This window comes from Centrocercus urophasianus, unplaced genomic scaffold, assembly GCF_019232065.1.
Source record: "Centrocercus urophasianus isolate 14NV4802_14NV808 unplaced genomic scaffold, USGS_Curo_1.0 seq_45, whole genome shotgun sequence".
Classification (NCBI taxonomy): Eukaryota; Metazoa; Chordata; class Aves; order Galliformes; family Phasianidae; genus Centrocercus; species Centrocercus urophasianus.
In genome coordinates this window covers 1,134,046-1,161,054 of record NW_024885033.1, presented here as the reverse complement: position 1 = coordinate 1,161,054, position 27,009 = coordinate 1,134,046, and the positions used below count along the sequence as shown (strand labels likewise).

At 43.3% G+C, this 27,009-nt stretch overlaps 1 long non-coding RNA gene across 1 annotated transcript; it reads left to right on the top strand.

Moving 5' to 3' along the window:
* Window positions 1-214: 214 nt before the first annotated feature.
* On the top strand, window positions 215-9,787 carry LOC122168748. Its single transcript, XR_006171344.1, has 5 exons — window positions 215-366; window positions 3,781-3,886; window positions 6,065-6,106; window positions 7,480-7,672; window positions 8,589-9,787. It is a non-coding gene; the product is annotated as an uncharacterized LOC122168748 (long non-coding RNA).
* The last annotated feature ends 17,222 nt before the right edge of the window (window positions 9,788-27,009 follow it).

Here is a 27,009-nt window from a genome sequence, read left to right as displayed (position 1 = left end):
CCCGCCTGAGCCACCGGAAGAGATCGGCGCAGCGCGAGCCTCGCGGCCGGAACTAAAAACCACCGGCAGCCGCGGCGGGGAGGGGTTTGCCCTTCGGCTGCGCTCGGATCCGCCAGCTTCCCTGCGCCGGCTGCCCCAGCGGAAATGACAAGGGCAGGTGCGCGCCGCCGGAAGTGGCGGAGGTGGTGCGGAGGTGGTGCGGCGGCCGCTGGCGCTGGGCCTCGTGTCCTGCTGCCCGGGGGTCACCGTGCCGGACCCGCAGCGTTACCCCACTTCCAGAGACGTCGGGCGTGCTCTCTTCCGATCTAAAACGCTGAGATTTATGTCCGTCCACCATGAAATCGCGGATGCTTTTGTAATTATTAGGTACGAATTCTTAGCTTGTCCCAAGCCACTGAATTACACGCCATCCAGTCTCAAAGTTCCAGTGAGTGCTAAAGAAGATCCCCGCCTGGCGTTACTAAACTACATGGCACTCCTCCGAATGGCGGCAAGAGTTGTTAGCTTCAAGTAAACGCTGAGTTGAGAAATGACAGAGATTGTCATAATGACCTAAACGTAATTAGAAATCTTAATGTAATTATGAATTACAAAAAAACCTCTCAGATAACAGCATTGGGAAGAGAATAGGGTGGAAATTCTTCAGAAGAAAAGTTTAATCATTCGGTTTGCAAGCAAGCTGGGAGACTTGCTTTTGAAGGCCTGACTGATAGAAAAATGGATCATGAACTAAATAATTGTGTTTGTGGTCTATGAACAAATTATGTAGCTTTAATGCAAGATGATAAAATACCAACTGCTAGCTTTCGCATCGTCATGTGGATTGCAAGAGGGGCAGTTAATTTTTAACAGCATGGAATGGATTATGCAAAATCAGACCAAAATTAAGCTAGGTAATTACAATTAAGGTTTTGGAAAAGTAATGTTTTGGACTCTGTCCTGCCTTACAATTCCGCAGTCCTCAGGAATAAATACTCATGGAACTGTGCTGCAAAGGAGGAGAGTGGGATTAATGGATCCTCTGTATTTTGCTTAGTCAAGGCTCTCTGCACCGTATCCTCCCAAACTATGCAGACTTTCCCTGCCAAAATGAAGTCAGATGCTGGTCTGATTTATACCTGAAGATACTTATGGCAATTTCCACAATCATAAAAAAGTTTTGTTCTTTGTATGAAGAGTTCTGCCCAGAAAATGTAATGTTACTTATGAGGAGAGAAATGGGAAAGCAACAAAGAGAAACAAAAGATTTCTTTGCTCTCCAAAATGTTCAGCTGGCTCCATCAGTTTTACATGATTTTCAAAAACCAGCCTTCTTAAAGCTTAAACTCAAAGCCCTTAGTCACTTAAGTGCCTGCAAATATATTTCCCTCTAATAATGTCTTCAGCACAGCCTGCTGAAGCGGACACAAGCAAAACCACTGATATAGCTCTTCTAATGAAACAGCTCTGGTTGAACTTGAGAAGCACAGTCTGAGAAACTGGTGTAATACAGAGCAGGGACGCATCAGTCAGATGGCATCACAGTGCTTTATTTTGTCCAATGCAGGCATACTTTGCAAATATTATTCTTAGGCATGACTAAGTTTCTGGTTTGCCAGTATGGACTGCACTAGAGCAGAGTCAGTGTTAGTCATCCCCTGTGTTGCATCGCTGTGGCCAGCTCTGCACGGTACAGTAAAGATGACGACGGGTGAGAGCAACCAAAATAGTCTGGGGGAGATGGAACCAAATCCAATGGACTAATAAAAAATAATGACTTATTTTTCAGTCTTAGAAAGTAAGTTTTAGTCATGCATTTTCAAATAGTTGCATTTATAGAGGAACTCCACCACCTTCCTGGGCAGCCTGTCCTAACACCTCACTCTTCCCGAGATGTTTTTCCTAATATCCAACCTAAATCTCCCCCAGCACAACTTGAAGTCATTACATATTTTCCTATCACCTGGGAAAAAAGGCTAACCCTCACATGGCTACAACCTCCTTCTCAGGTAGGAGTAGAGAGCTATAAGGTCTCTCCTGAGCCTTCTCTTATCCAGACTAAACAATCCCTGTTCCCTCAGCTGCTCCTCATACGACTTGTGTTCCAGACCCTTCACCAGCTTTGTTACTCTTCCTGGGACTCAATGTCTCTCTTATAGCAAGGGGCTCAAATCTGAACATAGTGCTTGAATTGCATCCTTGCCAGTGCTGAGTACAGAGGGATATAGTCTCTAGTCCTGTTACACTATTTCTGTTACAAGCCAGGATGCCATTCACCTACCTGGCACACTGCTGACTCATGTTCAGCTGGCTGTCAACTAACACCTCCAGATTCTTTTTCTCTGTGCAGCTTTCCAGCTTGCCACTCTGCCCCAAACCTGTAGGAATGCATGGGGTTGTTGTAACCAAAATGCAGGACTCAGCACTTGGTCTGTTAAAGCTGACACAAAAAAGTTGGCCTCGGTCCATTGATCCAGCCTGTCCATATCCCTCTGAAGGGCCTTCCTACCCTTAAGCACATCCACGCTCCTCCCAGCTTGGTGTCATCTGCATACTTACTGACGATGCTCTCGCTCCCTTTGTGCAGATCATCACTGAAGATAGTAAATAGGGCTGGCCCCAATACTGATCCCTGAGGAACATCGCTCATGCTTGGTCACCAGCTGGGATTAACTCTGTTCATCACCACTCTCTGAGCCCAGCCATCCAATCAGTTTTTTTACCCAGTGGAGAGTAGGGCCACAGATAAACAAGGCAAGTGGAAAAGAAGTGAGCAAAAAGTGTGGGAGGAAGGCAGGTTCTGCACTAGATTGTGGTTTTTGAGATCTGAGAATTATGCATGTTGATGTTTGTTTGCGTTAATTTGTTGTTACTTTAAGGAGGCAAGGCACAGTCCTCTGCTTTTAATTGTGATGCTGGTAGTTTGTTTGGCACTCTGAAGAGATAGGCCAACAAATAAAGGTAAAAAAATCCACACTGTAAGATGCAGACATTGTGTGTAACATGATTCATTCATACACATACTGAAAAAAATCCAGTTTCAGGGTAAGTGGTCACAGAAAGGAAAAAGGAAATGAATACTAAAGTAAATATCACCTCCCCCCCCCCACCCCCCCATAGCAGAATGTTTACTGTACTTTAAATTGTCCAGTGGAATTTATGCGTGTGACATGAAAGAGGAGACATTTCCTTCAGAAGCAGCAGCAGCCAAAATATCAAGGACAAACTTCATGGGAGAAATCAACTCCAGAATGAGTTTACGAAACTGCTGAGAGGGATCTGCTTTTAATTTCCACAAATTTCTCACTTGTTGCAGTGTTCTACTACCCATCGAGACTGTACTAGAGTTCACAGTAATGTATGATGAAAGAGTAGCTAATAGAAGAGAGGCTGCTGCTGAACGTGCTTCTCTCATAATAATTAGTGTAAAGTTATGCTACAGAGATTCCCAAGCATATTCACACTTTTGAACCAGCGAGAAGAAATAAAAGAACTTTTGAACCAGCGAGAAGAAATAAAAGAATTTTTAATTTCTTTGGCCATGCTCAGCATGCTCACAAAAGGGGACACGAGTTTGAAAATCTCCCTCAAAGACATCTTAGCAGTGGTCAAAGTTTGTCACTAACCAGTACGTTTATTTGATGAATTATAGGTGATTTTTTATACACGTTATAAAAACATAACTGGAACTACTGAAAGTCTTCAGTCCTCAATGCGTTTAATGAATTTATATATGCACATCTGACTTTTCTTGAAGGTGTGCAAGCATTAATTACTATTATTTTCCTCTCTGTTACTTAGTCCAGTGCTTCCAGTTTTGAAGCATACAACGGATCAGTGAAAGCAACGAAGAAATCCTGCAAATTACTTTCTGCCAAGAAAATCCTTCAGATGCCACGAGCACTAAGTATGTTATTATGATTTGATTGGAGCAATAGAGTAATAGAGATGCAAAAATAAGTTATTGAGAGGATATGCAAAGTAGATGAAGGGAGAGGTTTTGCTGAAAAAATCACTGGCGATTAGATTTTGCACTAAGGTGGTGGCACAAACACTGCTGTGTCCGTGAGTTTGTGACGTAACTGGAGTTTATAGAAGGAAAAAGACTACAACCGTGTACACTAACCTGATAAATGTCCCAGCACACATGCAAAAAAAAGTTTGATCAATTTCCGAATAGTCAGTGGGAGGTGGTGGTTTGGTTTTCCTCAGTACTGTGCCACATACATATAGTTACCACATTCCGTGCTGTGGAGATAGGCCTGCTAGTGACTGCTTTCAAACCTATAATTTTTGATCAGATTTGAGAGAAGCATGTTATACTTAATTTCTCTAAAGAAAGGTATTCCCTGAGTCCCAGGGTGGAGCTTAATCACATCTGACTCTGACACTGTCAGTGGTGTGACTCAAATATTCAGACCTAAAGGTAAGAGATTCAGGAAATGGAAATTCTCATTGTCCAAAAGCAAGTTTTTTTTTTCCTGCACTGTGAAAAGCAACATGGAAGGTTCTGAATTATCCATCTGGTCTTATCACCAGGAAGGATATATTTATGTCTGGAAGTCTGCTCAGCACTCAGTTCCAACCAGTCCTGTGAGTGCAGCACACTTCCTCACTGTCATTCCTTGAGAATATTTGAACCCAGGGCTACTCAGAAATGGAATATAGCTAAGTGATGTTGGATCATCTGATCGGTCAAACTTCTAAGGAGTTCGATATGAGTCTGGCACTTGCCTATGTAATGATTTTTCTTGCTACAAGTCAGAGTGACATTTTTGGAATTCATCTGGTAACCTGGTAAAGTTGCAGAGTTGTCTGGATACTTGTCGGGTACATAGTGGATAAGGATTCCTTAATGCATATTTTTCCCATCTTTCTTCATAACCAGAATGCTTGGTACTCCTTTGTGCATCCTCAAGCCCTGACAGGAGTTACAATTTCCAGATATCTGGAGTCTGTTCAGAGCAACCTTCAGCAGTCTTGTGTATCAAGAGTTTGTACCAGAACAGTTTCTCCGTGTATCTCACGCATTCTTGTGAACTGTATTATGATGATTATATGTTTTTACCTCCGGGAAGTGGCTTAAAATATGCTCCTACTCTTTTTGTTCTTAAAAAAATGCCATCAGAAATCTATGGAAAGTATTCTTTGTTCCCAAGGTAAAGACACAAAGTTTCACCCCTTATCTAAACAAACAGCTTTCTCAGAAGTCTTATTACCTCCCGATACTATGAGAGCTTTGTATTCGAATCTAACATTAACAATTTAAAGGAAAAATGTTTTGATAACCTCTTTTTTTATGAGATACTTAACAGTCATTTTCTTTTGCAGGAGAAAGTTGCTTGTGGATAATTTTATAGGCTATTGCATATCACAACAGATGTACATTTTCAGCGTTTTCTTTTTCTGGCCAAAAAGACTATATCCTTCTTTTCTTCCCTTTTTTTGTCCCCCTTCCCCTCCTAGGCCTTCACGCTGTTTGACATTAGGCATATCATTTGACCTGAAAGGAAGGGATGAATGGTTGACTACAGTATTTAAACATAGTGGGAAGAAGTGATAGATTTTGCAGCTTTTCTGCTGAGCGGTGTAGCGATTGGACAGACCAGTATGATGGGAAAAGGCATTTCATCAGAGGTGCAATGACAAGAGGATCAGCACAATAGAAAGATGCTATAAAGGAAAGGGATTACTTACCTGTATCAGAAGATTTCACATCCACCGAGGAAAGCTTCGCTAAGGAGAGATGTCTAAAGAGATATCTTCCCCAGTGGGGTGTAAGAGAGGTGCAGCCAGGCTCCACCCCTTCCTGTCACACAGCTGAATTGCCTTTCCCTGTGCTCCCACGGCTGGCCCAGTCCTTTCCCCAGGTGCTCAATTCAGGCTGTGTCTCAACAGTTCCCATACAAGTGGAAAGTTTGAGCATCAGGATTATCATCATTGCTCATAAATCAGTGCCACTATCTATCACGAATGTTTGAATAAGCTAATTGAAATAGGACACCATCTGTCCTTCCAAACTCAGAGGTACCTGGAAGATTCTACCTCTTCCTGCGTTGTCACCATTTGCCTTTTGATTTTGCAGGTCACATTGTTTTTCACAGAGACAAACCTCTGCATATGGAAGGTAGGTAGCGCCGTATTCTTCACCAAAGGAAGGTCATGCCTAACTAATCTTGTGGCCTTCTATGATGGAGTGACGGCATTGGTGGACGAAGGGAAGGCGACCGATGTCATTTACCTGGACCTGAGCAAAGCCTTTGACATGGTCCCCCACCACATCCTCATCTCCAAATTGGAGGGAAGTGGATTTGATGGGTGGACGACCCGATGGATAAGCAATTGGTTGAAAGGCCGCAGACAGAGGGTGGTGGTCAATGGCTCTATGTCCAGGTGGAGGCCGGTAACAAGTGGTGTCCCCCAAGGGTCTGTCTTGGGACCGGTGCTCTTTAACATCTTTATTAATGACATCAATGAGGGAATTGAGTGCACCCTCAGCAAGTTTGCTGACGACACCAAGCTGAGTGGTGCAGTCGATACGGTGGAAGGAAGGGAGGCCATTCAGAGGGACCTCGACAGGCTGGAGGGCTGGGCTCGGGTGAACCTAATGAGGTTCAACACGGCAAAGTGCAAGGTTTTGCATTTGGGCCGGAAGAACCCCAGGCACCCGTACAGGCTGGGAGGAGTGGTCCTTGAGAGCAGCTTGGCAGAGAAGGACCTGGGGGTCCTGATGGACGAGAGACTGAACATGAGCCAGCAGTGCGCTCTGGCAGCTCGAAAGGCAAATGGGATCCTGGGCTCCATCAGGAGAGGGGTGGTCAGCAGGGACAGGGAGGTGATTGTCCCTCTCTACTCGGCTCTTGTGCGGCCCCATCTGGAGTACTGTGTCCAGGTGTGGAGCTCTCAGTACAAGAAAGACATTGAGATTTTGGAAAGGGTCCAGAGGAGGGCGACTGAGATGATCAGGGGGCTGGAGCTCCTCCCCTATGAGGACAGGCTGAGGGAGTTGGGCTTGTTCAGCCTGGAGAAGAGAAGGCTGCGGGGTGACCTCATTGCAGCCTATCAATACCTGAAGGGAACCTACACCCAGGAGGGGAGTAAACTCTTCAAAAGAGCTGACAACAGCAGGACTAGGGGAAATGGATCCAAGTTGAAGGAGGGAAGATTTAGGTTGGATGTTAGGGGGAAGTTCTATACAAGGAGAATGGTTAGGCCCTGGAACGGGCTGCCCAGGGAGGTTGTGGATGCCCCGTCCTTGGATGTGTTTAAGGCCAGGTTGGACGGGGTCCTGGGCAACCTGATCTGAATGTGTGTGTTTGGTGGCCCTGCTAGGCAGGGGGGTTGGAACTACATGATCCTTGAGGTCCCTTCCAACCCGGGTGATTCTGTGATTCTGTGTGATTCTGTGATTCTGTATTCACAGATTGAATAAGAAAGCAGTCTTAAGAACAGCTGCACCAATAAGGTAATTTAGTTAGTCTGCTGCTCTTTCGTTCACAGGTAGCTGCAGGCCAGTGTTAACATTGGCGAGCCCTCTTGCTGTCTGTGTCACCAAGAAAAGCACAGGATTGTACTTGTGCTCCAAACTTCTGATTTTGCTTTTCTCTACCAAGTGCTTTTCACCTGAACTGTTGTATTGGAAGTCTGCAACAAATTGAATTTCAGCATTGTAATGAATGCCCTGACCACAACAGTAAGTGGACTGCCAGAGGATTTCTAATTCTTGCTGCTGAAGACAGATGTTTGATTCTAAATCTCATAATCTTGCTATCTCTCCACCTGGGAGCTGCAGGTAGATAGCTGATCACTATGATATTTCAGTCTGTAGGCAGAAATGGGAATAGGTTTGCTAGAGCACTTGTGGCTACTTGAGGGACTATCAGAAAAGAGCATCATGATATCAGATATACGTCGGTAAGAACATCAATCCTTTTGGCATCTTAGGTTTATGGTTTTTTTTTTTTTTTCTCTAGAGGCTGGCAAACATTTTTAGGTCAGTGATCACAGCTTCTGTTAATTCTTTAACTGTTCAGGAACCTGGGAAATCAGTACTTGAGTGATGGTCTGAACAGTGAATGATCTGAACTGGTGTATGTGGGGAACTGTTAGGTCACAACTTGAACTGGGGATTGAGCACCTGGACAGGGGACGTAGGCTGGCTCCTGAGAAGGAGTGCTGCATGGCCAGAAACGCCCTTCACCAGCTGGATGTGTTCATCTCTTCTTCCTGTGTATGACTATTGGCCTAACTGTAAGTTCTGGTGTAACTAAGAACCTCTCAGAAGCAATTTTGTCTCTTTGTGAGCAGAACAGAGCATAAACAGTATTGTAACAGAAGTGGTTCTTTGGCATCAACAGAAACCAGGAAGCGTTTAGAAGTATTACAGCTGGAACCCAATAGTTAAAAATATGATACTTGGTCTCTAGATTCTTAAGGTCTAGCACAAGTAAGACCTTGAGTTACTATGAAGAAGAGTTAGCAAATATCCAAGTACGTATTTCATGTGATTTCTGTCTAGATCAGATGAGTTTCAGTAATTTTCATAATGAGCCAGAATGCTTTAATGTTTCTATTTCAGAATACTGAGAAAACCTAATGAATTTTTACAGGCAGAAGACACATTTTGTTGATTAATCAAAACCACCTTCACACCATCATGAAGAACTGGCTTACACTGAGTTGAGCAAGCAATCATTTTTACTCTAGTTCTGGTGTATTTTTTTCACAGTCAAGTACAAGCTTTTTTCAAACCCAGATACCAGTGGAAGATGTACTTTTCTTTTTCTTGAAAAGAAAGCTAATTTGCAAGTAAATTATGAAGGGATTAAAATTACTGATGTTAAAATAAACCAAGAACATTGTGTCACTTGAGACTTATGCTTTTAGTTATTTGCAATTACAATTTGCTTTTATTGTTCAGTAATATATGGTAGGTCTCCCACATACTTTTGGAAGTTCACCTAGTTTGATGGATATTTTGTCTCTTCACTAAATAAAAGAATGAGTAATATGAATAATGACAATATTAATGTGTGGAAAAAAAAAACCCAACAAAATCCACTGTAACTACTCTGGATGATAATTACAGGAAACAATGCCTTAAAGATGTTGCCAAACCACAACTGCCCCCTTTTACAAGTAAACAAAAGTACCTGCAGAAACTGAGAATCTGTTTATTTTACTCTGATTTCCACATTTCAAATACCACAAGTTTTTCTGGACACAGTGTATACTTAGCATTTATACGTCTATCTGTATGAACTGCAGTTACATGACATGGGAAGACCTACTTCTGGAGCTAACACGAATTGTTCAAGTCCAGGAGTCATATCAAAAGCGAAGTGCTGTACTGTGTGTGCCCCTCAGCTCCATGCACATGAATTCTCAGTTCCTGCTGGGTTTATTTTTTCATCTGGAAAAATAAAATAGTGTGAACTTTGATCCTTTGACTCAAGTTTGGAAAGGATTACTTTTGTTTAGGATCATGGCAATTTTGTTAAATCAGAGTATCAAAAACTTGCCCCACTTCTGCACCATTTAAGGCTATCTTTGAGGACAGTGCTTTGCCAGGGAGGAAAATAACATTAAATAGTGCAAGTCGGTCCCTAGGCAACTAATCCCCAAAGAACAGCATATAAAAACATCTGGAAGTAATTCTGGTGACATTGAGGTTGGCAGATAATGCAGCTGCACTGTGCACCTTTACTGTGAATGGATAATTCACATCCTGTGAAGCTGTAGGCTGAAAACATTTCTTATCTATGTACTGGCACTATGATGTTGATTATTCCTTCTTTCCATGCTGTGTAAGATGTCATAAAACGGGACCCATTTTGACTAAGATGGCCTAGACGCTGTTTTGGACTTGCTTAGCTTTTCTAGACCTCTCTATGTTCAAGAAAGCATTTGAAATAAAGCAGGTGAATGCCTGTGTGTAAGGAATTCACTGAACTGGAAGGTTTATGACACATTAGAACACAAGTGAATAAAATGCTAAATACAATGTAGTTTTCCAGGTGAGCTGCTTTGATTATATCCAATATTTACTATAAATACAATTGGTAAGCTCCTGACGGTAGCTGATGCATCCCTCCAGACAATCCAAACAAGCCCTCCATATACTCTAGCCAAATGTCTAGTACAAACACACTTGCTCAAGATGCCAGATACTACTGCTTTTCATCATAAATGTGAAAAACTTAATATTTTATTTAAAACACCGTGAATATGCCACTTCGTATTGGAAGACCACCTGAGGAATGGAAGAAAACTCCCTCTCCAAGCAAGAAAGAGAAGATTGTTATCGGTAGAAGTCAACATGGATTCAGCAAGGGGAAGTCATGCTTGACCAACCTGTAGCTTTCTGTGATGTCATCACTGGCTGAGTAGATGGGAGAGAATGGTGGATACCATTCTCAACAAGAGCAAGAGAAGAGCCTTGCACCTGGGGAGGAGTGACTGCATGTATCGATCCAAAGACCTGCTGAAGAAATCTTTGCAGAGAAGGACCTGGCTGTTCTGATTGGCAGCAAGTTGTCTGTGGGCCAGCAATGTGCCTTTGTGGACAAGAAGGCTGTCCTGGGATACCTTAAAAAGAACGTGGCCAACAAGTTGAGGAAGGTGATCTTCCCATGCTCCTCTGCCCTGCTGAGCCCACATTTGGAATACTGACTCTAGTTCGGGGCTCCCCAGTTCAGAAAAGACAAGGAATCTCCTAGAATGAGTCCTGTGGAGGGTAACAAAGATTATTAAGGGCCTGAAGCATCTCCCTTATGAGGAAGGGCTGAGACCTGGAACTCCTCAGTCTGAAGAAGAGACAGCTGAGAGGGAATCACGTAACTGCTTATAAAAGTGTGGGAGTCAAGTTGATGAGACTCTTTTGGGTGGTGAGCAACAGTAGAACAAGGGGAAATGGGCAGAAACTGGAAGACAGGAAGTTCCATGCTAATGCAATGAAGAACTTATTTCCTGTTAGAGTGATGGAGCACTGGAACAGACTGCCCAGACAGCTTACGGAGTCTCCTTCCCGGGAGATTGTCAAGACCCCCCTGGACAGCCACCTCTGTGACCTGTTGTAGGGAACCTGCTTTAGCAAGGAGGTTGTGCTCCATGATCTCCCTCCCAACTCCTGCAATTCTATGATTACTGCAACTTTTCCATCTTAACATCATTTCTTCTTCTTAATTTCAAGGTGTTTTTAATGCCTCCTTTTATGTTTCCTCTGAGCTGGGAATGTAATTTTCACAAATCATGCAAATAAACTGGATAATATGCTAGTGCCCAACTACTTTATATAAGGAAGCTGGCCTGACAGGTAAGAGAGCTTGTATGATCTGCTTTGAGGACACGGGATAGTTTTTGGTTTTGTTTGTCGTTTGTGACATTTCTGCCCTTGAAAACAGCTGGTAAGTAGTAGGACCAAAGCAGCTGTGCTTAACTCTGACTGCACTAGGTGGCATCATCCACGTGAGCATCAGTGTGTATGCACACTTGGTGTGGGGGAGTGCTGAGGCTGCTGCCTTACAAGGTGGAATTTTTTCTTGTCATTGAAGTGTTTGTTAATTACTGATGTCATTCCATTGGTGTTCAGTGGCACCAAGAACAAATTGCTTCTCTGCTTCCAAAGATAAGGAATTTGTTGGGGAGAGGGAAAGAAAGGTTTTCTTAATAAATCTTCCAGTAACAGGATCCTAACAAGCATAGCTTCTGCTTTGGTTTAGCTTAGTTTAGGTTTTTGAAATGTCCTGCTTTTAAACTGGAAACTGCGTACCACAGCTTTCCAAAACTGAGTTAGGCTTATTGCTTCATTTCTGTGCAGCTGATGCATGGGTGGGTTGAACTCCAGTGGTGCTGAGCAAATGTGAGTTTCCTTGTGTGCTCTTGATGTTCATCAGTGAAAGTGCTTTATTTAAGTAGTTACATCTTTGGGTGTTAAAATTTGATCCTTTGAATAGAAGCAGAGAATCTTTGTAAGGTGAGGTTATTCTCCTGTCACTTTACGGAAGCAGGTGTGTGTGCTCATCAAAGTACATGAGGTGCGCTCATTGCGTTTAGTTGTCTTTCTCTTCTGAGCCACTAATGGAGAATGCAAACTTTATGAAGCAAGTTTTTAAAGCAGTTCATAAGCAATTGAGAAGACTTTAACCCCTGTTTAGGTTATATGAAGAAATCAAACACAGAAACAGAATGCACGGTGTCTGTAGCATGCCTAGCCTCGTTTGCTATGAAGAACAAAGCAGCAAAAGTATTTACAAAAATGTTTTCTACAGATAGCAGTCTTCTACTCGGAATAAAGCAAGCAAAGCATCAAAATAGACTAGCAGCAAGAAAAACAAGTAGCCAGTTACTTCTAGCTGGATATGTTATTTCATAACACTCTCACAAGAAACTAAGAACAATTCAGCAGTAGTCTTGTGGAACTGAAATCAGTTCTCTTCACAATACCTCCGTAGGGAATCATTATATTTTGGAAGTGGGAATAGGTGCCCTGAAAGACTTCAATTGCCTGTATTTTTGCATGTCTGCTGTTGAAGATATATATACAGTGAGATTTCCTAAACATTTTTCTTGCTTTTAGCGGAAGTTAGGTTTATACATGCCATTACAAGTAGCATACAAACTTCTGTTTGCAAGTTGAAATAGATGAATTCTGATTCATTTCATTTAATTCTAATTCATTCTAATCAATTTATTAAATTTAATTAATTTATTAAACCTAATTCATTTATTAAACCATTTTTCGTGTCATCTGTTTGTGTGTCCCCCTGCAGCCCCACCCCCACCCCCAGTTTTTAATCCTAAATTTTTTAAAGGCCGAATAACATTTCCTACTTAAAAAAGAACAGAAAACAACCTTACAAAAAAACTTCTTGCTGGATTTTTCTCATTGATTTTTCTAGGCACTTTCATTCCTGAGCTTTGCTTCTTAGATATTTCATTTCTCATGGATTTTTTTTTCTGACTTGTTCACTTGTATTTCTCTTTCCCTGTGCATTTTTGTTCAATGTTTTCTTCTGAAATTTCCTTACTTCTATTTTCTGTCTGGTTTATCCCATGAGCTTTACTTTTGAGAATCATGAGTGACGCCACACAAAACGTGGCAGAAAATGTTCAGCTTAACATCAGAGACTGAAAAGCAATCATTGGAACACACACACACAAAAGAAAATATCACTGATGTGAAGAAGGTCGGGGTGTACTTCCCATATTATTACACAAAGTTATACAAACTTATTGGTGCGTTTGGTGAATCAGTTTAATACCTGTAGCTGCCTTTTTACAGTTATGGTTTTTACAAGAAAACTCTATTCCTGTTCTTGATATTCACTTAGATGCAATAGGCTTAAGTAAGGCTGCTCTGTCTTACAGAAAATGACACCCAAACAAATGGATAACAAGTGTTACAAAGCTGAATCACTGATAGTGCTCTGCTGTTTCTCATTTTGAAGGAAATAAGGAAAGAGAAAAGCTGGCTGATCTTCCGGGATACTGAGGACCCCCGGCCCTCCACAACTCAAATACAGCAACAGACTAAGCAGCTTCTGGAAAACAGAAGGACTGTTATTAGAGTAGCTTAAGTTAGGCCATTGGTTTTCAAATCGTAATCTGAAAGAGTGAGCTACAAATTACATAGAAAACCTGGGGGAGCAGTCATTCAGATCAGGGATTTTCCAACCTTCAATTACAGTACAGAATGTGCTCCAGGCTCCAGGGAGACCTCAGTGTGGCCTTCCAGTGCTTGAAGAGAGCATATAAACAGGAGGGGGAACAGCTGTGTGTGAGGGTGAATGGTGACAGGACAAGGGGAATGGTTTTAAACTGAGACAGGGGAGGTTTAGGTTGGATATCAGGAGGAAGTTTTTTACCCCGAGGGAGGTGATGCACTGGAACAGGTTGCCCAAGGAGGCTGTGGATGCCCCATCCCTGCAGACATTGAAGGCCAGGCTGGATGTGGCTCTGGGCAGCCTGGGCTGCTGGTTGGTGACCTGCACACAGCAGGGGTTGGAGCTGGATGATCTTTGAGGTCCTTTGCAGCCCAGGCCATTCTGTGATTCTATGTGGGTTTTTAATTGCATGGCAAATAATTCTGAATACAGTATGTTCGCATTTTCACGTGGTGTCTCTGTTCTAAGTTCTGTTTCAGCACACAGAAATATCACTGTGGACTCTAAAGGAGTACGGCAAAGGCTGATGATGTGGCTGGACCTGTTTTCAGTTCAATGCTGTATCATCTGAGAGCTATGCATATATTATGACCACAATTACGTTGCCTACCTGGACCAATAACTCCTTCAAATCCCTTCCCGGGTATCAAATATGTAGTGAAATGATCGTGTCTATAAGTGGAAGAACGGTGGCCCAAAAGAGCAGGATGATAGGCTTAGGCTGTAACCCAAGTTCTTGGACCCGTTTGTTCTTCTACTGTGGGGAAGTTCCTTAGGCAGTTCAGGTGCAGGAGTCCTAGTGAGGAGGCACAGGCATGACAGCAGAGTAGGGTGCTGAGGATGTTTCCTCCTGCGATGTCTCAGCTGCAGGAACAGAGGCGTCACCGCAGCAGGACTCAGCAGCCAATATGAAGGCTGTCCAGAAGCATCAGGTAAGAGGCATGGGCAGTTCTTCTCACCCTTCCTCTGAGGGCAAATACAGCACAACACCTGCCGTGAGTGCCTGGCTTTTTTTTTTTTTTTTTTTTTTTCTGTCAGAAAACACAATTACCAAGGTTCTAAAGATGTGTTACGTGTGTGTGTTTCATGCAATTTTTAGCAAGTACTTTTGTCACCTCAGAGACCTACCACGATGTACTCAGCAGGCTGCAGCTGCAGTGAATTACTGGCTTCCTGGAGGCACAGCCCAGACTGATCCATTCTTGACTGTTTCCTCATAGATGTTAACATATCAGCAAGCCCATGTTTTGAAAGGTTTGCAGACAACATTTTTGTTAGCTACGTTGTATTAAAAAAGACTTTCAGTAATAACTTCAATCTATGTACCACTGGCTGGATGGAAGCGTTTTTCCTTTGGTAGAAGCAAGCCACTGTGTATGGAGCAAACAGATACAGGGGATTGCTTTCAGATTCGCTCACTAGCATTCCTCTGTTACTGTGCTACTTTTGACTCTGTCCATTTCTGATGTGTGATCTATGAAAACAGTCTGCATTGATGAAAACATTAAGTACAAATTCATTCAGTTGTTTCAGCTCCCTTCAGTCTAAATGCCTGCAGCCCATAGCAGTTAGGTACCCATTGCTAAGGAGAAGTTGACAAACTACTTACTGTGTGAAGCAACCTTCAAACTTTAAATCAGTCTGTCTCCAAACTTCTAGGTACAAAAGCAGTACCTGAGACACTAGCAGTTCCTGCAGCCCCACTATATGCCTGATTTTACAGATACAAATCTGTTCAAATCTGGCTGAGCAGAAGAGATTGCACTGACATCTGTAGTGAGTGGCAACCAGTTACAGGCAGCAATATAGTATTTACCATAGGGTATTTGGGCCCCCCCAGTACAGGAAGGACGTGGAGCTCTTGGAGTGGGTCCGGAGGAGGGAAACTAAGGTGATCAGAGGGCTGGAGCAGCTCTCCTATGAGGAAAGGTTGAGGGAACTGGGCTTGTTTAGCTTGGAGAAGTGAAGGCTGCAGGGAGACCTCAGTGTGGCCTTCCAGTGCTTGAAGAGAGTGTATAAACAGGAGGGGAAACAGTTGTTTGTGAGGGTAGGTAGTGACAGGACAAGGGGAATGGCTTTAAACTGAGACAGGGGAGGTTTAGGTTGGACATCAGGAGGAAGTTTTTCATCAGAGGGTGATGATGCACTGGAACAGGTTGCCCAAGGAGGCTGTGGATGCCCCATCCCTGCAGGCGTTGAAGGCCAGGCTGGATGTGGCTCTGGGCAGCCTGGGCTGCTGGTTGGTGACCTGCACACAGCAGGGGTTGGAGCTGGATGATCTTTGAGGTCCTTTGCAGCCCAGGCCATTCTGTGATTCTATGTGGATTTACATCTATTTTTATTAGATATAGGAAGGTCTTCAAGGGAAAAAGCTTAGGGAGGTGGTAAGATATTCTTTTTTTTTTTTTTTTTTTTTTTCTCTTTTTTCTTTTTTCTTTTTGAAAAATGATTATTAAAATGTTACTAGATTGACTGCAAATGAATTCTAAAAAATGAAATGAGATGTTAAAAAAAAGCAATATCAGTTACCACTGCCATGTTTTTTTTTTTTTTTTGTTTGTTTTTTAAGAGTTGAATTAAGCCATGTTATCTCACCAAGAAGCAACTCAATTCTATTGCTATGACACTGAAATTTTGGGGTGTAACCATGTCTTTTCATGCTACTAAAAAAATTCAAAAAGAAGGAAAAAAAATATTTGCAATCCTCAATCTTTCCACTGAGAAGTAAATTTTTACCAAATAATTTGCAGTGTGTTTGCCTAGCAAATTATGTACCTTATTCATCCACTCTATTATACAAGCTTGGTAAATCCCGTCCGTAGTGCGCAAAGTACACAAGAAGATGCTAAAAGAAATGTGGGGTTGTTAATTGCAGGGTGTTGTGCTGGAAGCGTGTTGTTAAATTTCGTGTTCTGGAATAAAAGGAGCAGCAACGCCTTTCCTCTGCTGTGAGCGATCGATGGGTTTTGCGGCAGCCGGCGAGCGGCTCTGCTCGCCAGCGCTGCTCCGCGCAGCACACGGGCGCCTTGCAAACGAAGCAGCCGCCAGAGGCTGCCCCCTAGTGGCGGCATCTGGCACTGCGGCCGCCGGGGAACCAGCGGGAGCTCGTTTTGGGCACTGAGTGAAGAAAACGGGTTTTTTTAGCGCCGACAAAATGTCAAGACAGAATCTGTGCCTCGGCTGACTCGCTCCTGTCCCTTAAGCTTCCCACATTATGTTTCATGGTCAGTTTGCAGTGTCATACGGAGCGACAAATGGTAGAACCGAGTTTCCTTCTCTCAGCTATTACTCAGCACAGGATGTTTCGGACACCTCTGGCTGCAAAACGGCAAATGAGGTAAGCGGCAGCTGAAAAATCGAAATGCAACAATCGGGCTGAGGCAATGAACTTGCTTCTGACAAGTTTAAAAGTAGAACTCGACTGTGTAATAAATAAATAAAGGAAGTCTCTGTGATCTCTGGAAGTGGGCAAGACTTCCCCAGGTCGTAGTTTCTGTCGGAGTAAAAGCTGGCTTTGTAGATCTACGGCATGACCATTACAGTCTCAGAACAGTGTCCCACAAAGTGCTGATTATTTCCTTGCTGATAATGATTGCATATTACTTCTGGCTAGAAGGCCAGCTGCTGACTGGATGAAATTTTCGGCTCTGTGTCCACATTTATTTTTACATATGCATTTGCACAGAAACATATGCAAGCACATAGTATGTACACATACAAAAGCAGTTACAGAAAGAGATCGCTTTAGTTTTAGCAAACAGAATGAAGTCATTTTACAGAAAAGGTATAGGAAGAAATACTTCGCTGTGATCACGTTACAAACCACTGCTGACTTTTTCTTGGAGAGCTCTAAGATCTTTCATGTGCTGCTCATTCTGGCAGTACACGTAACACGCAATGGCTCTCTGTTTCAGTGCTGTTGGGGTTTGATTTATCTAGGCAAGCCCAACGTACCTAGAAATAGGAATGGCTCAGCTCAATGATTGGGGCCAACCACAGTTGCCCCCAGTTTGATCATTGAGAAATTCTCTTCAGAGCTGAAGAGACAGCTGAGCATCTGTCCATCCCAGACCAGCTGGGGCAGCCTCCCCACCACCCATCAGCACAGCCTGACACTGGCCAGCCCCACTCAGCCCTGGGCAGTGCTGCCGTGCATCCCAGGGCAGGCACGTGGCTGGCAGAGCCGTACCTGCTTTGTCTCATTGCTGTAAATTCACCTTTCTCAAGGTGCATTACAAAAGCTATTTCTCTTCTGGGATCCATACAGGTGGCATTTTAAAATGTAGCGAGCACCCTAGTCTGCAGAACCTGCTTGTCACAGAAAATGACACAGTTTGCATGTGACCTGTAATGACAGTTGCTAGTTGAAAAGAAACCAGAAATTCGGCTCTATCTTCCACACTTTGGTTGCATCAACTAAACCCCTCTCCAAGGGCAGATGGTGTCCTGTACAATGAACAATGTAATCTTTAGCAAATAGAGAAACTTTGCCAGAAAATCCACATTTTTTCCCCTCCAAGAACAGGCTGTCAATAACATGTGCTCTCAAATACATTGTGATTTGATGACTGTACTTTATTTATAGGAAAGCAGAAAACAAAAACATAAATGTTCTCTCTCTGTTTTCCCTTCCCAAGGCCGTGATCTTCCTGGTACCCTCATATGGGGTTGGTCTGTGTGCACAGGAGTTAGTTGTACAGATAGCAGCACAGAGCTGTTTAGAAGTGAAGCTGGGCTCAAGTCCCACTGGAAGTCAAAGGGCTGTGCCTGCTGCTGGCAGGACTAGGTACGTCCTTCCTCCCTTGTCAATGGCAGTGATGTTTCCTTTTTTCCTGCCCCCAGGAACTTCACCCAACAGCCACAACTTTTCAGATATGATGCAACCACAGCAACCACATCAGCCAGCTCCTTTAGGACACTGGGATGTGTGTCATCTGGACCAATAGACATGTACATATTCAGCCTCATGAGGTGATCACAGACATGCTCTGCCTTCAGAGTGCAGGGAGGAATTTACTTCCCCAGTTCACATCTAGAGGCCAAGGGACGCAGGCTTCAGTGGTATGAGGCAAAAAACTCATTCAGCACTTCTACCTTCTTCATATCTATCATAGCCAGTTCTCCTTTCTCATTTACTAAAAAAGTTATCCTCTCTTAGGCCTGCCTCTTCTGGCCACTGCCTATAGAATCCCTATTTGTTGTTTTTAAACATCCCTCACCACGTTGAGTTCCATCTGTGCTTTGGCTTTCCTAATCACCTGTCTGCAAGTCCAGCCAGTATCCCTATATTCTTCTCAGGTGACATGCACCTGTTTCCACAGCCAGTACAAACCTGTTCATATGAGATACAAATATTTATGTATTTTCCTATATATAACCCATGGTTTATGTAGCACATCACCTACAAAAGTGGACCTCCCTTTCTCACTTGCTTATTCTGAGGGGCAGAGAGCTCTTCTGCTCTCAGAAAGGCATCCTTAAAGAGTACCAAGTGTACTTGCACTCCTTTTTCTCTAAGTGCAGCTTCCCAGAAGATCACATCCAATAATTCTGTAGACAGCCTGAAGTTCGCTCTCACGAAGTTCAGAGTTCTGACTGCGCTCCTTGAAAGGCCCACAATCCTCAAGACCACAAACTCAACCAGGGCATGCTCACTGCAGCCTAGGCTGCCTCCAATCTTAATGCCTTTAATTATCTCTTCTGCACTGGTGAGCACAAGATGCAGCGGCACGTTACATCTGTTTGGTCTATCCAATACTTGAAAGGTATCATCCATGCACTCCAGGAGATTCCTGGATCTCTTGCAGCTCACCGTGTGGCTTACCCAACAGATATCCAGGTGGTTGAAATGCCCCATCAAGACAAGAGCCTGTGAGTGGAACACATCCAACCTGTCAAGGAAGAAGGTCTCATCAGCAGGCTCCCCTTGAGCAGGTAGCCTGTAGTCTACCCCTACCACCAGGAGCTCTGTATTAGTGCTATCTTTAATTCGAACACACAGGCTCCCAACCTGCTCCTCGCCATTTCTCGGGGGGAGTTCCTCACAGTGCATTGAATCTTTAACATAGAGGACAACTCCACCACCCTTACTAGCTAGCCTATCCCTTTTAAAAATGTGATACCCCTCTACAGTGGTATTTCAGTCATGGGAGTCATTCCACCACATGATAGTGGCCAGATCACAATTTTCCAAGCATATCACAGTTTCCAACTACTTCTGCTTATTTCCCATGCTATATGCGTTGTGTAAAGGCACTTCAGCTGGCGATTCTGGCAGATACACCTTTCTAGAGGGGCCCTCCCTCAAGCTTCCAGAGAAATCTGAAGTTTTTTCCCACTGCTTCCTAGAGAGAAACAAGGATGTTTCAGATGGGGAGTTGGCAATTTTGCCTCCTCTGAGGATTCCCTGCAAGATCCTGTAGGATCAATTCAGAAAGGTCAGTTTTTTCCCTAAAATCTCCTGGTGTGACAGCAACCCTAAGAATGCTGCTTTCCCTGTCTTGTTGCACACGACATTCTTCCTCCATTGGATCTAGTATAAAGCTTCAGCTGCCCTAAAGCCCTCACGTCTTTTTTGATAGCTTGCAGGCTTCTCTGAACTACTTCATTGCTGCCTGCCTGAACAATCGGTAATGGATAGAAATCAGAGAGGCAAACCAGACCCGGGAGTTTTCTAATTATGTCCTTGACATGGGCCCCAGTCAAGCCCGCTGTCACCTGCAACATGCACCCTTCTGTTTTTCTTAGCAAAGGCAGTTTGGAGATGCAATGTCAACTCCCTCACCACTGGCAATCTCACTGACAAACAATAATTTTGCACTGGGGACATAATAGAATACTTTTATCTTTTGCCTCAAATGTGGAAGCACACCAGATTTAGGATGACAAAGGTGTATCTTACTCATGAAATTACTGATGTCTCTCTCAGAACAAAACTGGTTGTGGGGCTGCGGCCTCGGGGCTGTTCATATAGGTACCTCAAAAAGAACCCAACCAAGCCCCTACCTTCAGTACAGCTTTGCTCATGAGATACACACCTACTATTAATCCATTCATCAGTGCAGTCCCAATGGTGCATATTTCATGCTCTTTGTGCAAACTGTGCGCAATAAAATCCTGCAGGTCAAATTTAAAAACTCAAAACTCAACAGAACAGAAGGCCCTGGTAAGCTAGGCAGCAGTATAAAGCCTTCAGAGCTCTTATGGCTGAACAAGAACATAGGCTGTGTGACCAGGGAGGGAGAGCTACCAAGAGAATGCTACACGGGCATATGCCACAGCTCGATCAGTTAGCCTACAGTACTGCATAAAATCCTGGGGACAGAAAGCAGAATAGGAACAATAGGTGTAGAAGGAGGAAGAGGAGGGCTGGAAGTAGCAAGAAATCAGCTGACAAGAAAAATTTTTAATAGATTAATGGTTTCTGAAACCTTGGTTAAAAATGTTCTTGTGAGAGAGAGAAAATTTCCCACCGAACTGCTGACAGAATTTGTAACCTATCCATCTCTGTTTGCTCCTGCTTACCTCCTAGCAAAAATGAGAGTTAATACCTCTCATTCCCTCAATCGTTCTTTTATCCAGGCCTTCTCTTAATGCTAATACTTCGACTCCTTACTAATTTGGGGCACAATGTAATTTTTTGTTGTAGTATAGTGCAAAAGCATTCACTGAAATAAGGGCTAGGACAGGGAACTATATTTGCTTCTAGTGTCATTTACTAAGAGAAACATTTCATTTGCAGAGACACAGACTGAGATAGTAAGAAGAAGGGAAATGCAGCAGAAGAAGAATTGGATTTCTATACATAATGGTTCCGAGCTTTGTCAAAAGGCTGTACTTATTAGTGTTTTAAATATTCAGAATACTTCAGTCCAGTGAACAGTCAAGAAGCAGAGAAGCTTTGACCAGCAGGAGGAGATCCGGCCCTGATGCCCTAGCTGACTTGCAACACTGGCTCCCAGCTGGGTTAGGGAAAACCTTATGTTCCACCAGTGATTGTGATTGTGATGATGCATGTTTTGTTTGTAAGACAGCATATAATGGTTTAAGTTCAGTGGCATTATTTTCAGAAGAGTGAAGCATGTTTAAAAACACCTAATCTGTACATTATTCCACACAGCTCATTAGGAAAGTGAAGAGTCAGCTACACCTTTCACTTGCCCAGGGTGACTAGTCTAATGAAATCAGATCCAGCAGGAAGAGTGTCTTTCACAGCCAAGTTGGGCAATTGAAGCTTTAGTGCTCTAAAAAGCAATAAAAGTTGCATTTTGTGATAACAATCCAGAAGCTTGGTTAGCATGTGTGTGCAGAATAGAAGGTGTGAGAGTTAGATTATGTGTTTGCACCAGAAACTTCCAATACCAAGGTATAGGTCCTTACTGGTCTTATAACTTTCTTACAAAATGGCTGATTCATGGAAGATGATGAACAGGAAAACAGAGCAGAGGCTAGGACACCATGAGCAGGGTAAGAAATTTATCCAGAAGGCTTGAGCAAGAGACACCATAATGGAACATGAACAATATGAGCTTTTGTAAAGAAATCTAAATAAATGTAAATATACAATTAAATTTCTGCTTGCTAGTACAGCATAGTAGGTATCACAAAACAGGAATTGGGGCTTATTATCCTTTGGATATTTTCTGATACAGGTTTTGGTGAGCTCTTTTTGGTGGTGAGCAACTGTAGAACAAGGGGAAATGGGCAGAAACTGGAAGACAGGAAGTTCCATGCTAATGCAATGAAGAACTTATTTCCTTTCAGTATGACAAAGCACTGCAGTTCTAGAGGTATTTTCCAATTCCTGCTGTTCTCTGATTGTGTGATTTTAGTGAAGTTGGTGATTTGAATATCCTCTTCCTCTCTTGTTACACAGACAGAATGCACACACAATGGCCCAGGTTGGAAGGGACCTCAAGGATCATGAATCTCCAACTCCCCTGCCAAATGCAGGGCCACCTGCCTGCAGGTCTGGTACCAGTCCAGGCTGCCCAGGGCCCCATCCAACCTGGCCTCAAATTCCTCATGTATTGGGCATCCACAAACTCTCTTGTAACCCCGTTCCAGCACTTTACCACTCTCTCTGTGAAGAACTTCCCCCTGATATCCAATCTAAATCTTCCCTCCCTCAACTTCAAACCATTTCCCCTTGTCCTGCAGTTATCAACCCTTTCAAAGAGTTGATTTCCCTCCTGTTTGTAGGCTTTAGATACTGAAGGCTGCAGTGAGGTCACCCCGCAGCCTTCTTTTCTCCAGGCTGAACAAGCCCAGCTCCCTCAGCCTGTCTTTGTAGGGGAGGTGCTCCAGCCCTTGATCATCTCTGTGGCCGTTCTCTGGACCCTCTCCAACAGCTCTCTGTCTTCTCTGTACTTTCTGTGTCTGAAGTTGTGATGCTTATCTCTGTTGTGATGCTGCTTATTCATACAGCGATCAAACACTGTCATGATGTTAAGGAAAGCTGTATGTTGGTGCATGTTCTGACACACCCAGTACCACAGCAAATCCTTTCTGCAAGTAGATCGTCACCGTGATATTGAGACGCCAGCCACACTGTGCCTGTGCTGGGGGAGGAGGAGATGCCTTTGTGCTTTAATAGATGCATCAGTCATTTGCAGTTAATATTCAGTGCAAGATAATCTCAGAAATGCCACTATGTGGAAATGGAGTAACTAATTCTGCTTCTCATTTGTATCTCTAGCAGGGCTTATAACCATAGAAGTTCAAAATCAGGTGGTTTGTTGTACAGCGGGAAATATTCTAAGAACATGATTTACAGCAATTATATATAAGAAAAGCCTATTTTTGCTTCTCTGTTGGTAGTTTGAATCTGTGGCTTTTGATTTGTCATGTGATTTACAAAGAATTACAAAAAACAACTGAAAAGAGAAGCTAGCAAATGTTTTATGCAGGAGGATCCCTTTCTTTCTTCCTTATTGTCTTGTGTGGAGAGTTTTAGAGAAAAGAACTCGAAGTCTTTATCCTGGATCAAATCCACTGTGCAAAAGATAATTGTGATTAGCATCTTCAGTTCTGATGAAGTTTCGTAAATTTGTTTTCAATTCAGATTTCATGAAAATAGTTGTAGGTATTTTTAGCCTAAAATTACCCAAAGCTCTAAGTAACAAAATCAAATTCCTGTGAGGTTCAATCTAGCCTAGTCAGCAAGAGGAGGTGAAAGCCTACCTGTGAAAGACCTGATGGAATACTTCTTGAGAAATCACAGAGAGAATTTGAGGTAAAGGAATCCAGAAACGTCACGAGGTCTTTCTGTTCGTCCTGGTTTCAGCTAGGACAGTTTTTTTCCTCCGTGGTGCCTTGTATGCTGCTATGTATTTGCAGTGGGAGAAAACTGGTGTTGATATCACATCAATCTTTTAATTGTTGCTGAGGAGTGGCTGCACAACGCCAAGTATGATTCAACTTCTAGTTGAATTCTAGTTTTCTGCTAGCAAGGGGGGCTCAGGGGTTACAAAGAACTGGGAGAGGGTAGAATCAGGACAGCTAACATAAACTGGCCAGAAGGATATTCCATATCATATGACAGTGCAAAAATGTTAATGTATCTTGTCTTGTTATCATCACTGTCATTTTTCTCCTTTTCTCTGTCCTTTTCTCTCAATCCACAAGTTCTACTTAATTTTTTCCTGGTTCTCTCCCTTACGCTGGTAAGGTGTTGTGGGCAAACAGCTGTGCAGTGCATACCTGCTTGATGGGGTAAACCATAACAGTGCTTTTATGGAATCTGCACAAATAGCCAGCCAGGACTGGGAGGTTTTGTTGCCTTTAATTCTCAATTGACCTGAGTATTCCAAAGGTGCTTCCAGTTTCACAGCTAGAATTCATTTTAAACCAAACTAGTGCAAGGGAGCTTCTGAAAACGAAGGAAAGTGAACAAATCATCCTCCCAGGTTTTATGGGTGACTTAGAGAAGAAATAAAGCTGATATCCCGTGCCTGCATTGCCTTCCCACACCAACCCCTTTCTTTCATTCTAGTTCTGTGTTCAAATGCTTTCCATACCCTTTTGGGATACAACAAGCCTGGTGAAGCCTCTCTTGGGGTTTTTCTTTCTGTCATCCCCTTTTGTCCCCGTCCAGGCAGCATCACAGTCCTATCTATGATGCATCTCCCCTCTGCTCTCACACTGAACACCAGCAGCCTCACCCTACGCAGCAAACAGCACTGCACCCCAAATCTGTGGCTGTGGATTGAGCTCCAGCTGCTGTGCTGGCTGCTTTAATCACGGAAATATCAGCAGCCAGCTGCAGGAAGCAGTGTCTGCCTGTGTTAAGTGAAACACGGCTATCCATGGACACAGTAGGTGAGGAAGTCACAGACTAAATGTTATTCCTATGTACACGCATAGAGTAGAATCAAGCTGCCTATCTTGTTAAACAGTGGCAGGGAACACTGTCCAGAAGTAAATTTTCACAGGGCTGCGGATGTTTTTGGATATCAGTGCTACAGATCCTGTCATCAGAGTATCACTATAAAATGCACTGCATCTCTGTAGGCAAATGCAACAATTTAATTGAGACTGGGACGGAGTGCAAAATATATCTGAAATTTTTCTTCTGCATCTATGCTTCATGACGTGATGAGATTGTTTCTGCAGCAAGTAGAAATTTAAAACAAACAAAAAACTATCTCCTTGCTCATTTGCTAGTGTTTTGTTTTGTTATGTTTTTTTTTAATAAATTGAATAGTGCACCAACTCACTGTTTTGTAGGACCAGAGTGGTGAGGAGATACTACATGCTCACAACAAGTAGATAGGGAAAAGGTGACTAAGTACAAAAAAGCAATCCAGAGCCTGAAAATTCTTAAACTGCAAACGTTTGGCTACTTAGCAACTATCCAAGGACTGTCACAAATATATAGAGCTATCTACTTACCTGGTAATCATCATTTTTTGGGAAGAAATTTTGCTCGAGTAGGCTTGCTCAATTATCTTCATCCCAAAAACAGACAGAGAAGAGTCTTTTGCTTTCTTTATTCAAATAAAGGGCCAGTCTACTGGGGATATTTCCTGGTATGATCTTTCAAAATATGAGGGGTTATAGCCCTCTTTTATCCTTATTTCCCGACCACATTGTCCCGTCCCTGAGAGATGATGGAAAGTGTCTTGGCTTTCACGCCTGCCTGCTTCCTCGGCACTCCTGGGTCGATCTGGTCCCAGTGACTTGTAGATCTCCAGCTGAACTGGCGGTTTATTCTGCTCCCCATCGGAGACCTCCAGGTCAGAGGGTAGAGTACCCCAAGAATAACTAGTCTGACTTTTGAAGACACATGTAAAGAAAGCACTGAGAACCTGTCTTTTCCTTATCCTCAATGGTCACGTTTCCCACTGCATCCAGTAAAGGATGCAGATTTTCCTCAACAGCCAAGTTGAGTTCAAGCAGGGCTTTTGCCTTTCTACTTTTCTCTCTACACAGCCTAAGAATATATTTCTACTTTCCACAGGTTGCCCATCCGTTTTTTACAGAAGAAGGAGCCTCTCCTGGAGCATTAGGAAAAGCTCCCTGTTTATACCAGCTTTCTTGTGACACAGGGAGATAGTCTGCTCCTCTACCCTTAAGATTTCCTTCTTGTGGAGTGGACATCCTCCATGGGCTTCTTTATCCTTCAGGACAGAATCCCAAGGAACTTTCCCAACCAATGTCCTGAACATTTCAAAGTCTGCCCTCTGTTAGTCTGAGGTACCAGTTTTGCTGCCCCCCTCCTGACTTCACCAAGAATCGAGAATGCTATCATTTGTGGTCGCTCTGTCCAAGTCAGCTCCTGACCTCCACGTCTCCCATCACTCCTTATCTATTCTTGAACAGCAGGTCTAGGCCCTGGTAGGCTTTCCTTCCAACTACCTCAGTAAGTCAATTTCCATACACTTGAATCCTCCTGGACTGCTCCTTCTGTACTGTATTTCCAGCATACATCAGGGAAGTTGAAGTCTCCAATGAGAAGGGCTGGCAAATTTGCAACTTCTCCCAGCTGTTCATAGAATATCTCATCTGCCTCTTCATCCTGGTTTGGCAGTCTATAACAGACGCCCACCAGGATGTCTGCTTTGTCAGCCCTTCCCCTGATCCTTACTCATAGAGATTGAATCTTATCATTCCCAGCACCGAGCCCAACAGCGTAAACATACTCACTAAAATAAAGAAGCACACCACCAGCTCTCCCTCCTTTTCTATTTCATCAGAAGAGCTTATAGCCATCCAGTGCAGCCCTGCCTGCCACATAATGGCTTCCAGTTCCTCCTTTTTATTGCCCATGCTGTGTGCATTGTTGTATATGCACTTCAGCTTGGCCCCTGTCTCACCCCCACTCATAGAATCGTAGATTGCTTGGATTGGAAGGGACCCAAAGGAT